This window comes from Drosophila tropicalis, unplaced genomic scaffold (genome assembly GCF_018151085.1).
Source record: "Drosophila tropicalis isolate 14030-0801.00 unplaced genomic scaffold, ASM1815108v1 contig_675, whole genome shotgun sequence".
In the NCBI taxonomy this organism is placed as follows: domain Eukaryota; kingdom Metazoa; phylum Arthropoda; class Insecta; order Diptera; family Drosophilidae; genus Drosophila; species Drosophila tropicalis.
In genome coordinates this window covers 5401-20789 of record NW_027173155.1, presented here as the reverse complement: position 1 = coordinate 20789, position 15389 = coordinate 5401, and the positions used below count along the sequence as shown (strand labels likewise).

Genomic DNA, 15389 nt, shown 5'->3' with positions numbered 1-15389 from the left:
CAATTCGCGTAAACATAAACAAGAAATTCATTAAATCAGCAGCAGCAAGCCAGCATTCCAGTAGGAATGAAAACCAAAACAAAACAAAGTTTGTTGCTAATAAAAATATTTTGTAATGCGAAACTCTCTCAACTTCCTGTGGGAATATGCTGCGTATGCCAAAACTCTGCCTCTGCCATGAGATAATCATGATGATCATAATTGAGTATGATGAGATTCAAGCCGGGAATAACCAACACAAACTACTTATGTCCAGTTCTTGTTGTTTTGAAATTGGAAATTGTTCTCTTTTTATTTCTTGTTTTCTGGTGGAGTTTTGATTGAAGGGAAAAAATACAAACAACTCTGCATTCTCACTCTTTTTCTCAATCTTCATCTCTCTATCTCCTTCCCAGTTTTCATTCATGCAAAAATTGCGTCATGGGTTTTATAATTTGATTTAATGCTTCGTTAGCCAGCTGGAACACTCGAACTTCGAGTGGAATGGGAAAAGGGCCTGTACCACCGATGGCTTCATTTGCGCATTTACGAAGTAAATATACATACCAAATTTGGTGTCTCTAGCTAGAATAGTTTTTGAGATAAACGTTTTTTTTAAATTGCGGGGGCGGAAAGGGGCATGGCAAAATTTTGAAATAAACTCGACCAATTTACATACTACACGAGTGTACATACCAAACATGGTGGCTCTAACTTTTATAGTCTCCGAGATCTAGGTGTTCATACGGACAGACGTACGAACAGACGGACAAGGCTAGATCAACTCGGCTGTTGATCCTGATCAAGAATATATATACTTTATAGGGTCGGAGAAGCTTCGTTCTGCCTGTTACATACATTTTGGCGACTTTAATATACCATTTCACCCTATGGGTGTAGGGTATAAATAAATATGATGAAAAAATAGAAGAGAAACTTGCAAATTGCAGCAGTAAACGACGAATATCAGTGAGGAGCGAGGACGGGGGCGCGACTTCTATTCTGATGGGAATCGCCAAAATTAATTGAGCTCGATATGTACCCACGACCGCACGTAGCATTGCTTTGTTCTTAAGCACTTATTATTATGCGCTCAACTCGTGTGTGAATTTCTTTTTTTCTGAAAATGAATAGAGTGTACCACTAAGTTTCCGTCTGCGTTCATCGAGGAGTTGAGAAGAAGATGCCACTGTCTCTTTACCTGCCAAAATTTGCTTGTAAATCAGCTAGTTCATTATCATAGAATTAATTTTTCATGATTTTTATACCATACACCCATAGGGTGAAATGGTATATTAAAGTCGCCAAAATGTATGTAACAGGCAGAAGGAAGCTTCTCCGACCCTATAAAGTATATATATTCTTGATCAGGATCAACAGCCGAGTCGATCTAGCCATGTCCGTCTGTCCATCCGTCCGTCCGTCCGTCCGTCCGTCTGTATGAACACGCAGATCTCGGAGACTAGAAGAGCTAGAGCCACCAAATTTGGTATGTATACTCCTGTAGTATGCACATGTTCAGAGTTAATTGGAATATCGGCCACGCCCCCCTTACGCCCCAAGGAATCACATAAAACTGTTTTTCTTAAAAAGTATGACAGCTAGAGACATCAAATTTAGTTTGTATACCCGATTAGTTAGTGCGCAGAAATTAACTGTTCAAACTTTTTGCCACGCCCCCCTTACGCCCCCAGGAATCACACAAAACTGTTTTTCTTAAAAAGTATAATAGCTAGAGACATCAAATTTGGTTTATATATGTTTAAACTTTTTGCCACGCCCCCTTCCGCCTCCGGAATTTACATAAAAGTGATTTCCTTAAAAACTATGATAGCTACCGACATCAAATTTAGTATGTAGACTAGCTTAATAGACGCGCAGATATTGGCTATTTAAATATTTTGCCACGCCCACTTCCGCCCCCGCAAATTAAACAAAACAGATTTTATCAAAAACTAACAAAGCTAAAGTCACCAAATTTAGTATGTATACTGGCATAGTATGCGCGGAGAATTTATATATTTTCACTTTTTGCCACGCCCACTTCCGCCTCCATAATTTAGAAAAAAACGATTTCCTCCTTTAGTTTTTTGACTATCGCATTTAAATTTGGCAGACTAATTTATCTTATCTATTTCTACCAAACCACCAAATTTTATTGAAATCGGACTAGAAACATGTAAAATATGCGTATGAACGTATTTTACTACGCGGTCCACAAGGCCAGAATTGGACGTTGGCTAGTAGCGGCGCTAGAGTGCTCGTGTGTTTGTAGAGTGAGCGAGATAGCACATAGTATAAGACATGTAAAAACAATTTAATAGACATACATTTGGTCTTCGAAATTTGAAATATTTGTTTCACCTGGTGTATGGTATACCCAAGTCGACGAGTCGACTTACTTGCTTCATTACTAATGTATTATACCCTTGCAACTTTTTTTGTAATTCTTTCCTTACCTATAGCAATCAAAGTGGAAAAACGTTTTTTCTCAAAGTTTGTATACCCTTGCAACTTTTTTTTAACTCTAGGTAAGGACCTAGAGCAATCAAAGTGGAAAAACCTTTTTTTTTCTAAAAAGACTAAAGTTTGCGAAAAAACTTCCTAAAATCTTAGCATAGGAAATAACTAAGATATTGATCAAAGTCACTGTTTTCCACCGATCGTTCCCATGGGACTTATATAATATAGTCACCCGATCTTTAGTAAATTCGGCACAATCAATAACAGATTAAACTATCAAATGTTCAATTTGAAAGCAATCGCGTTAAAAGTAACGAATTTATTTACAAAAGTCACTGTTTTCGACCGATCGTTCCAATGGGAGCTATATGATATAGTCACCCAATCTTGATCAAATTTGGCACAGTCGTTGATAGGCATAATAAACTCTGTAACATAAAGTTTTACGACAATAGCCAAGAAAATAACGAAGTTATTGACAAAAGTCACTGTTCGTGACTTTGGCGTTTGTATGGGAGCTATATGTTATAGTGGTCCGATCCGGCTGAATCCGAGATATACAACCCCTGCAGTATATACAAGCCTACATGCAATGGAGGAGTTTGCGTTGATCCAGATGGACGAACGGACGGACGGACATGGCTATTTGAACTCGTCTCGTCGATCAAGAATATATATACTTTGTATGGTCGGAGATGCTTCGTTCTATGCGTTGCACACTTCTGACCAAAATTAATATACCCTTTTTGCAAGCGTATAAAAATGAAGCAAGTAACTCGACTCGACGACTTGGGCATACCATACACCAGGTGAAACAAATATTTCAAATTTCGAAAACCAAATGTACATATGACAAAAAGTTTGAACAATTTATTTCTGCGCGCTAACTAAACGGGTATACAAACTAAATTTGAAGTCTCTAGCTGTTATACTTTTTAAGAAAAATAGTTTTATGTGATTCCTGGGGGCGTACGGGGGCGTGGCCGAAATTCCAATTAACTCTATACATTTACATAATACACGAGTATACATACCAAATTTGGTGGCTCTAGCTCTTATAGTTTCCGATCTGCGTGTTCATGCAAACGGAAGGGCGGACGGACGGACAGACGGACATGGCTAGATCGACTCGGCTGTTGATCCTGATCAAGAAAATATATACTTTATAGGGTCGGAGAAGCTTCCTTCTGCCTGTTACATACATTTTGGCGACTTTAATATACCATTTCATCCTATGGGTGTATGGTATAAAATGAGTGGTGCTGTAATATTCAAGGTCAAAGTCATAAAATATTTGCAAGCATGCTTTTCCTTTCAAAATGGATTTTTCATTCGCTAACGGAGTTTTTTATTGTTTTAAATGACTATGTAACATTTTTTAATGTTTTAATTTTATTTTCTAATATAATTACAAAAAGTAAATATAAAAAATGTTTTTGAATATGTTTTAAGTTAATTTTTAAAATTTGATATTGATGTCTGATTTTTTTTCAAAATAATTTTTTACCAAAACTGGGTTTTAGCGGGGCTTCAGGTCAATAAATCTTAATAATTTATAAGATTTAAAATCATAGCCAGCACAAAAGGTGAGAAGGTTGTCTGTATAGCTATTTCAAGAACCACCAAGTTTTATCATCAGCAGACTTCGCTAAAGAATTGTACAGTTGTAATGGCCATACCATATCTTTAACGCTAAAAGTAGTAAAGATTTATGATTTGGGCAGTCAACTTTCAGTCCTACCTTCCGAGAGAATTCAGCTAATGTAATTTCCTTATTAATCTGTATATCCTCAATATAACATTGTAGAAAGGCATATATATCATCAGGTAGTATTTAAAAAACAGCATTTTGTAATGTTATCATTTAAATACAAAGAAGCTTACGGCTTACGCATCGGTGTCGCAGGTCTCCGCATATTGGGACCATATACATCTGATAGGTAAATATTTCACCTAACTCGTGTATGGTTGATCCTTGTTAGTTGTATTCCACCAAAGTTAAAAAACGCCAATATTTAGTGTATTTTTTAAACGCGTCTAGTTCAATAACAATTTAGATAATTATAAAACTTTATAAAACAGCTATTAAAAACGAACATACTTCTAAGATAAAAGATAAAAAAAAAACCAAGATCGATTGTTGAAATCGCCCAATATTAAGTTTTAAAGTTGAGATTTTTTGAAAAAGTTATCATTTATTCCCATTTACTAAAAATGTCTCTAGCACCCATAATTCTTAACCTATTAATAACCTGTAAAGTATGTATTCCCTATCGATTGCATACATCATTTTTGCCAAACGCGATCATGAAAAAATTGATTTTTGTAACGCTATCCGATCAGAGGCTCAACTGTGCGGCGTTTCAATATCCGTTTTTTAAATCTCAAGATCAAATATTCAGCGTAGATATTTTTCAGTACTGGCCAGCTAGATTGCTCCTTCAATAGATTCGTATTTTTACTTTTGTTCTGTTGGAACCCGTCGGCAATCTATTTTTTTTTCAATAGACGTAGTCGTACAACGCTCAGTACGAACAAGTCGCCCATATGACACCAGGCCCGGGCCTGTTACGAATGACCCTAAGTAAAGTTAATGTTACAACCTCTACCCACTCCGACCTAAAAGCATAGGCGTATTACATATATAAACATAAATTAAACTAAAGAAATAGAAAATATTAAATGTAATGAGATAATAGGTTACATATAAAAAGAAAACAGAATAGGTTAAAATAAAGATGATTACAACTAATTACGAGCGAGGAAGGACAAGATCGCACTTTTTATACCCGGAACCGATGTTTCGGAACCGATAACGTGCCAAAGTCTGTTGTAGTCACTACATAGTATACGAAAAGGTTCATGCAGAGAAAAGTTAGTTGTACAAGTGGGAAGTATAAGCGGTGTGAAATTGCGGGTCCTTCTAGATGGAACAGAAATGTTAATTTGGCTCAACAGCTCAAAAGAGTCAATCTCACCATTCAAAAGTTTGTAAAGAAAAGTTACACAAAGCATTGTTCTACGATTAGTTAAAGAAGGAAGGCTTATTAACTGAAGTCGACTAGAATAAGATGGAAGTTGTACAGTTGGATCCCAGCGCAAATCACGAAAGGCAAAGAGTAAAAACTGTTTTTGTACAGATTCTAATTTGTTTTGATAAAACTCATATTGAGAAGACCAAACACAAGATCCATATTCTAATATGGGGCGGACTAAAGAAGTAAAAAGTATTTTGGTAGTATATGGATCCTTGAACTCCTTCGACCAGCGCTTTATAAAGCCAAGAACACTTTTAGCCCTACTAACAGTAGTCGATATATGCTGATTAAAACTAAGTTTGTGGTCGATTAAGATCCCTAAATCTTTTACAACCAAGGAAATATTATTAATTTTTTCTAACGGGAAATTATTTAAAAAGTAACTCGTTAATTGGGGAGAACCTCGATAAAAAGACATAACTTTGCACTTAGAACAGTTTAGAGATAACACCACCCCTGAAAAGCATTCAGGTCAGCTTGCAAGGTATGACATGAGAGAGAGTCTACGATGCGATTAGCGATTTTTACATCATCGGCATACATAAGAACTCTGGAATTTAAAAGAACGGTGGGGAGATCATTAATAAAAATGGTAAATAATAATGGGCCATGGTGACTGCCCTGTGGGACTCCTGATTCAACACAAATGATCTTAGAAAGAGAGGACCTAAAAAGAACCCTCTGCCTCCTATTGCTTAGATATTGTGAAATCCAAGCAAGCAGAGCCTCCGGAAAGCCAACTAAATTCAGCTTATGTAATAGTAAGGCATGGTTTACCGAATCAAAAGCCTTCTGAAATCCGTATATGTAACATCAGTTTGCTTTTGTTTCTTAAAACCTTGGATTACAAAAGATGTAAACTGTAAAAGGTTATTTGTGGTAGACCTTTTCTTGACAAACCTATGCTGGTATGGCGAAAAATAAAGATTTACATAAATGCTGTATTTGAGACGTCATAATTTTCTCAAACAGTTTAGGTATCGCTGACAATTTAGAAATTCCTCTGTAATTAATGACGTCGGATTTACTGCCACATTTGTGAAGAGGTAAAATAAACGAATCCTTCCATATAGTTGGAAACTCGGACAGTGTAACGGACAACTTAAAAAGCTTAAGTAAAGGCGAGCACAGTGACTCCGCAGAGAACCTCAGGCCACAAGCGGGAATACCGTCTGGGCCCAGTGAGTATACCGGCCTAATCGTCATTAGTTCCTTAGCTACCAAACTTTGCGTTATAATAGGATTAAGAATGCAGCTGGATTTCGTTACAGGATATGGATATATCTGACTATAGTTGTACTTAGTGGATAAGTAAGTAGTCGAGTAGAAGTTAGCAAATAAATTGTAAGTAATTATTGTAAGTAATTATTATAGCATTTAGAATTAGAAACAATAAAATTCGATTTAGCAACCAAGTAACGAGACAGATCCGATGATAGACCCGTGACTTTATATTTTTTGTAATACCTAGACTTAATATTCTTCAGTTTTGATAGCCCCCCGCGTAAACCATGGTAATTTTTGCGTCACCACAGGAGACACTAAGGGTACACAGTCGTTAAAGATCGAGTCAACAGTGGTATAAAATAAAGAAATGGCGGAATTCATATCCGTACAAGTGTATAAATTAGTCCAATCGGTATTAAGAAAGGCATTGTTTAGTGCGACAAAGTCAGTCTTCCGAAAACATCGGGTGCGTACCATAGGATCACACTCGGAGATGGGCTCGCGGCTGGGAAACTCAATAGATAACTCTAAAGTTGGATGATAACTATCCTCTGGTAACACCTTTGGACTAGTTCTAGATACTTCACAAAAGCTAGGATCAGAAGTAAAAATCAGATCCAGAAATCTGCCAGACGTACTAGAAATCGAATTCAGCTGGGCCAACGAAAGCTCAAGCAGATCATCAATAAAATCATGACACCCAGAGGGCAGCAACGTTTTGCTACCATTAACTGTTGATCAAGTCAGTTAAAGTCCCCAAGGACAATTAATAAGTCTCTGTCAGAAAGTAGTTCAAGTATAAATTTAATAGAATCTAAGTGTAGTAAATATGTTGGCCATTCCGATTGGGGCGGAATGTAAGAACAGGTAAAAAACCAGAGGGCCGGGGCTAACTTCGACCGCGTCAAAGTTTGTATACCCTTGCAACTTTTTTGGTAACTCTATCCTTACCTATTAGCCATCAATGTGGAAGAACGTTTTATCTAAAAAGCCTTATGCTTGCGAAAGAAAGACCTACAATCATAGGAAATAACGAAGATATTGATCAAAGTCACTGTTTTCCACCGATCGTTCCTATGGGAGCTATATGATATAGTCACCCGCTCTTTATCAAATTCGGCACAGTCATTAAAATATATATTAAATTAAGAAATGTTTAATTTAAAAGCAATCGCGTTAAAAGTAACGAAGTTATTTACAAAAGTCACTGTTTTCGACCGATCGTTCCTATGGGAGCTATATGATATAGTTACCCGATCTTGATCTTATTTGGCACAGTCGTTTATAAGCGTAATAAACTCTCTATTATTAAGTTTCACGATAATAGCACAGAAAATAACGAAGTTATTGAGAAAAGTCACTGTTAGTGACTTTGGCGTTTGTATGGGAGCTATATGATATAGTGGTCCGATCCGGCTGAATCTAGGAGGAGTTTGCGTTGATCCGAACGGACGGACGGACGGACGGACGGACATGGCTATTTGAACTCGTCTCGTCGTGCTGATCAAGAATATATATACTTTGTATGGTCGGAGATGCTTCGTTTCATGCGTTGCACACTTCTGACCAAAAGTAATATATTCTTTTTGCAAGGGTATAAAAAATCAATTTGATTATGTGGTTATATTAAAAATCGTAAATTAGATAGGTCTGGTGTCTCTTCTGCTGCCACTAAGCAAAATAAATTGGTATATAATGATCAAGCTTCAAATGGAATAATATCAACATTAGCAAAATGCGAGAAAGAAAACATAAAAAAAATTTGGTCAAGATTCGATTTTTTTTACATTTTGTCCCAATGCTCGGGAACGGATTGATTTAGAGGCTAGATGCCCAATATTTGTAGCTCTTTCAATTCTAAGAAACTTTGCTAAAGAAAATTTGTAAAAAGAATGAATATTTTAGAAGTTAGAAGGAAATAAAAGAAAGATCCTTTTCGAAAAAATGACAACTTTGATGAAAAACTTCAGTTTGAAACCATCGTGATAACTTAAAAAACTAATGATGCAGTTCAATTCGCAGGACCCGAAATAGGGCGAAACCATCGAATTTTGCCATGTCTTTTTTTTCGACTATCACAGTGTTATTATACCCTTGCTGAGGGTATTATAAAATTGGTCAGATATTTGTAACGCAAAAAAGGAGACGTTTCCGACCCCATAAAGTATATATATTCTTGATCATCATGAGAGGCTGAGTCGATATAGCCATGTCCGTCTGTCCGTCCGTCCGTCTGTGCAAATATACTTCACTCCGCCATCTTAAGAGCTATCGAGATGAAACTTGGTATTTGGGCTACTTATATCCCGGAGAAGATAAAGTATGAAAATTGTCAGGATCGGACCACTATATCATATAGCTTTAGAAGAAACATTTTCATGAAAATTGGAGTATCCCCATGAAATTTACTACGATGATAGTTTTGGATATAAAAACTCAGATTCCAGAAATTTGAATCTGATCGGATAAAAAGAACACAAGTTACAGTCAATATAAATCGGTTCAACCGCTGCCGGCAGCGCTGCTTGCTGCCTACTACGTCATCATCAAAACAAAAGAGTACATGCATACACACACACAGACGCAACTCTACGTGAACTGTATGTGTATGCGTGCGTTGCTTTGCTTTGGGAATGAGGGAAGAAGAAGAAGAAATTGTAGTATATACAAATTGTTTTGTTTGTATATTAATGAATTGAGTTGCAGAAAACAAATTTTAAACAAAACAATTTGTATATTGATGAATTGAGTTGCAGAAAACAAATTTTAAACAAAACAATTTGTATATTGATGAATTGAGTTGCAGAAAACAAATTTTAAACATGTAAAATTATTATTGCCAAGGACTGCAAGGGTTTATAAACTTCGGCATAGCCGATGTTAGCTTCTTTGATATTTTTTAAATAGTAAATAAGCTCGCTTAAAGCTCTAATTGAAAACGGGGCTCACACTTTAATATTATTGTATGATGCAATATATGGGAAATTGGGAAAGTGATTCAACTGAACAAATAAGTCAGTGATGGTCAACTAAGTAATTAAATAAACCATGGGTTTAATTTGAAATATAAATTTCAGAAAAAAATTTGCATCTGCATGGGAACATATTTGTAATCTTATTTTCGACTAATATTTTTCCTTTTTTTGTTTATTTTTCTTACAGAAAACCGTACTAGATCTTGGTATTTTATCCTTACTCTGGCTTAAGCATGTATCCGAATTATGGAATACATTTGTGCCTATTTCAATTAAGGATATTTATATTAAATTATATCTGCAATACACGTAAGTAGAGTTTTTAAACATTTAAACTTCAATTGATTTTTTCATTTCAACATTCTTCAATTTAATCTAAGTGATTAAATAATTCGAAGACTTTTAGGCAAGAAAGGAAATAGAAAGTGACCGAAAATGGGCAGATATGAGGCAATGAAACGTAAGGATAAAAATAAAATTTATTGGAAATACAGTTTTTGCTTAGAAAGGGGTTTCTTAATTACTAAAATTGTATTTTTAAAAGTTCCAAACTGGTTTTATACCATGCACACATTGGGTGAAATTGTATTTTAAAGTCGCTTAAATGTATGCGCCATAAAGTATGTATATACATGTATTCTTGATCAGCAGTCCAGTCTGTAATTAGAGAAACCGATTGCCTCTCTCAAATTCTTGACTATTAAACTCAAATTTTATTAAAATCGGACTAGAAAAATATAAGTTTAACGTGTTTTAATTGGTAGACCATAAAGGCGGAGGGGCCGTCGGATAATCGAGTTTTGTTTTGTTTTTTTTTTTTTTTTTCTTAGAGATATTAAGTTAAAGGAAACGTAATTTAGAAACTGAATTGAATCCGATTAATGTCTCTTATGTCCCTACTTAGAGTTTCCCCTGACATATTCAGAAAGAATTCTCTTGGCATCATCATGATCAGTAGCAGCCATGTCATTCTATTAAGTTCTACAAAGTATTTCAAATTTACCCACAAAGCTTCAATCACATATTACGTTATTGTTTTTCTGTTATTTCCGTTCTTTAATTCGCATAAACATAAACAAGAAATTCAGCAGCAGCAAGCCAGCATTCGAGTAGGAATGAAAACCAAAAAAGCAAAAAACAAAGTTTATTGCTAATAAAAATATTTTGTAATGCGAAACTCTCTCAACTTCCTGTGGGAATATGCTGCGTATGCCAAAACTCTGCCTCTGCCATGAGATAATCAGGATGATCATAATTGAGTATGATGAGATTCAAGCCGGGAATAACCAACACAAACTACTTATGTCCAGTTCTTGTTGTTTTGAAATTGGAACTTGGTCTCTTTTTATTTCTTGTTTTCTGGTGGAGTTTTGATTGAAGGGAAAAAATATAAATAACTCTGCATTCTCACTCTTTCTCTCAATCTTCATCTCTATATCTCCTTCCCAGTTTTCATTCATGCAAAAATTGCGTCATGGGTTTTATAATTTGATTTAATGCTTCGTTAGCCAGCTGGAACACTCGAACTTCGAGTGGAATGGGGGAAAAAAACCTGTACCACCGATGGCTTCATTCAAGGACAACCGGCTAAAGCTTCTTTTTGCCTTCGCGAAAAGGGGCGTGGCAAAATCTTTTTACATACATAATTTGCGCATTTACGAAGGGGCGGAAAGGGGCATGGCAAAATTTTGAAATAAACTCGACCAATTTACATACTACACGAGTGTACATACCAAACATGGTGGCTCTAACTTTTATAGTCTTCAAGATATATGTAGGTGTTCATACGGACAGACGTACGAACAGACGGACAAGGCTAGATCAACTCGGCTGTTGATCCTGATCAAGAATATATATACTTTATAGGGTCGGAGAAGCTTCGTTCTGCCTGTTACATACATTTTGGCGACTTTAATATACCATTTCATAGGGTGTAGGGTATAAATATATATGATGAAAAAATAGAAGAGAAACTTGCAAAGTGTTCACGCTACCGTGTGAACAGCAGTAAACGACGAATATCAGTGAGGAGCGAGGACGGGGGCGCGACTTCTATTCTGATGGGAATCGCCAAAATTAATTGAGCTCGATATGTACCCACGACCGCACGTAGCATTGCTTTGTTCTTAAGCACTTATTATTATGCGCTCAACTCGTGTGTGAATTTCTTTTTTTCTGAAAATGAATAGAGTGTACCACTAAGTTTCCGTCTGCGTTCATCGAGGAGTTGAGAAGAAGATGCCACTGTCTCTTTACCTGCCTAAATTTGCTTGTAAATCAGCTAGTTCATTATCGTAGAATTAATTTTTTATGATTTTTACTAATGTATTATACCCTTGACATTTTTTTGTAAATCTTTCCTTATTTATAGCAATCAAAGTTGAAAAACGTTTTTTCTCAAAGTTTGTATACCCTTGCAACTTTTTTGTAACTCTTTCCTCACCTAGAGCAATCAAAGTGGAAAAACCTTTTTTTTCTAAAAAGACTAAAGTTTGCGAAAGAACGTCCTAAAATCTTAGCATAGGAAATAACTAAGATATTGATCAAAGTCACTGTTTTCCACTGATCGTTCCCATGGGAGGTATATAATATAGTCACCCGATCTTTATCGAATTCGGCACAATCAATAACAGATATATTAAACTATCAAATGTTTAATTTGAAAGCATCGCCTTAAAAGTAACGAATTTATTTACAAAAGTCACTGTTTTCGGCCGATCGTTTCTATGGGAGCTATATGATATAGTCACCCGACCTTTATCAAATTCGGCATAGTAATGAACAGATATTTTAAATTAAGAAATGTTTAATTTGAAAGCAATCGCATTAAAAGTAATGAAGTTATTTACAAAAGTCACTGTTGTCAACCGATCGTTCCCATGGGAGCTATATGATATAGTCACCCAATCTTGATCAAATTTGGCACAGTCGTTGATAGGCATAATAAACTCTGTATCATTAAGTTTTACGACAATAGCTAAGAAAATAACGAAGTTATTGACAAAAGTCACTGTTCGTGACTTTGGCGTTTTTATGGGAGCTATATGATATAGTGGTCCGATCCGGCTGAATCCGAGATATACAACCCCTGCAGTATATACAAGCCTACATGCAAGGGAGGATGTTGGAGGAGAACTCCTGAATCTAAATTCATTAATTTAATTATTCTGAAATTTTAACCATTGGGTTAAATGGCTAAACTATTGATATATCGCAAGCTCAAAGAGAGTTCAATCTAGCATCACTGGTGGCTCTCTTCTTGCGTTTCCCTTTACATTTTACTTTGTATTACACTCTCTCGTAGCATATAAGAATTGAAGAATTTACTGTACCAAGAGAACTCGAATGCGACGGACGCATAATAAATGGAAAAATACTAACGTCGGCTAATCTGATTGTGGCAAGGGAAGGTTTTGATTCATCGAATCCAACTAGTAGCAGATTATTAATATGGTCGAGAAATTGGCCAACATTTTGGCGACCGTGACAGGATACTAAACTTGCTGTTAAATAAGTTTTGGTTCAATGCAACTAAGTTGGACTCGTTGTTTTATAACTTCTTAAGCTACCACAAGTTTCCGAAAAGGATTGCAAGAGGCAATCAATCATCAAACACCCGTTGAGACATCTAGGAAGAAAGGTCGACATCATTAATGCATATGATACCATGTTAAACTCTCCACATACTGCAGTATAGTCATTGGAATAAAACCGCAAGTATTCAATCAAACAATTACTGTACTCGCACATGTCCAATAAGAGAAAACCGAACAGTTATATTTTCGTCGGCTGTCATTCCACTCTTTACATATCGAACACAAACAAGCGTGAGTGCCTGCGCCAACTGTACATCAAAAAACAGTTAAGTTTGCGAACATACACATATATTTATTCAACATTCGCGTTGGTTCTGCTACTTGGAGGTGTTGCTGGCGTTTATTGAAGCATTATGGGCAAAGACGGTTTAAACACTCCCGTAAGCTCAAAGGGAACAGACAAACTAACAAATCTTAGATCCCAGCGGACTCAGTTTGAAAATTATATTCGAACTTTACATGAAAAGATCATTGCTACTAGCGACCAAGAAGATGCCGATACACTAGACTGCAGACTTCAAATACTTGAATCTCATTATAGGCAAATTACTCACATTCAAACACAAATTGAAAATTTGTACGTAATTGATAAAGAGCGCAGTAATTTAGATGAAATGTACATAAAGGTCAAGGTACATTTATTGTCTCTTTTACAAAGGAAACGTTCAACGGGACCAGTCAACACATCGGATATGAGTTTTATGAGTTCTTCAATGTCTCCTACAGTGGTTCACAGTCAACGATTACCTAAACTGAAATTACCCAGTTTCGATGGTAAATATTCAGCGTTTAAGAGATTCAAATCGTCTTTCCTGAATCTAATTCACAACGATCACCACATACCAATAATTGATAAGTTCAATTATCTTCTCGAATGTTTATCGGGACCTGCACTGGAAGTCGTGCAGTCGTTCCAAGTCACCGAACAAAACTACAGTCAAGCTTGGTCAAGATTAGAAGCTCGCTACGACAACGACGTTCTAATCTTCCATGATTGTATATCGAGTCTGTTCAATTTACCATTAGTCAAGCAACCAGAAGCAAGACTTTTGCAGAAGCTCATCGATAATGCGTCCGCTATACGCGGATCACTTCTTACACTAGGATCAACTGAGGAAATAATGAATAACATCATGATTCACATACTTCTTACGAAGGTTGATGCCGAGACCAAAGGCGTCTACGACGAAAAGCAAAGCTTCGACAAGCTTTCAACGTGGGAGGAATTCTGCACAATTCTTCATCGCCGCTGCCAGTTTCTAGAAAGTCATCAGACAGGTCAACTCGGTCAGCTCAATAGTTCACTAGGAGGAAAACGACCATCAACGTCAAAGGCATTCCTCAACATTAACTCTCAATGCTTACACTGCCATTCGACGGCACACTATGTTAGTAATTGTAAATCATTTGGAGAATTATCGCTACAACAAAGGTTCGAAACAGTCAAACGGACCAATGCATGTCTTAACTGTCTGCGAACGGGACATCGCGTCAAGGATTGTCCCTCACTCTCCCGGTGCAAGGTGTGCCGATCGGCTCATCATACGTTATTGCATCAATTCGCCCCCACCCCGATGAAAAACTTATCATCATCGATTCAATCTGTTAATCCAATAACTAATTCACAAAGCACTTCGTTATTAACGAACACTGATAAAAAAGGGATGCTTTCTACAGCATTGGTTCACATAATGGATAAGTCTGGCCAATTACATACTGTACGGGCACTTTTAGATTCATGTTCTGAACTTAATTTTATTACAGAAGAGACTGCCAAGCGGCTAAATCTGGATAGGACTCGTGTATCTCAAGAATTCAGCGGCATTACCGGAAGCAGTCAAGGCATTAAACACAATGCGTTTGCCACAATACGTTCTAGGCATTCATCATTTACGTGGTCCGCCAACTTTGCCGTCATTAAGAAAATTTGTGCTCAGCAACCACACGAGCACATCGATACATCAAATTGGATCATACCTACGGATATTAATCTAGCCGATCCGTATTTCAACGAGCCCCACAAGATACACATTTTAATAAACACGAATGGGCTGTTTGCAGCAATCCTCGATGGTCAGCAAGGCTTGGGCGAAAACATGCCATATTTAATC

General features: G+C 36.5%; 1 long non-coding RNA gene across 1 annotated transcript in view; it reads left to right on the top strand.

The window, feature by feature from the left end:
* Positions 1-9992, top strand: part of LOC137578729 (uncharacterized) — a 228077-nt gene extending 218085 nt beyond the window's left edge. The window contains exon 6 of the long non-coding RNA XR_011032759.1: positions 9870-9992. This is a non-coding gene — a long non-coding RNA (uncharacterized lncRNA). The remainder of the gene's footprint in view (positions 1-9869) is intronic.
* Positions 9993-15389: the final 5397 nt, after the last annotated feature.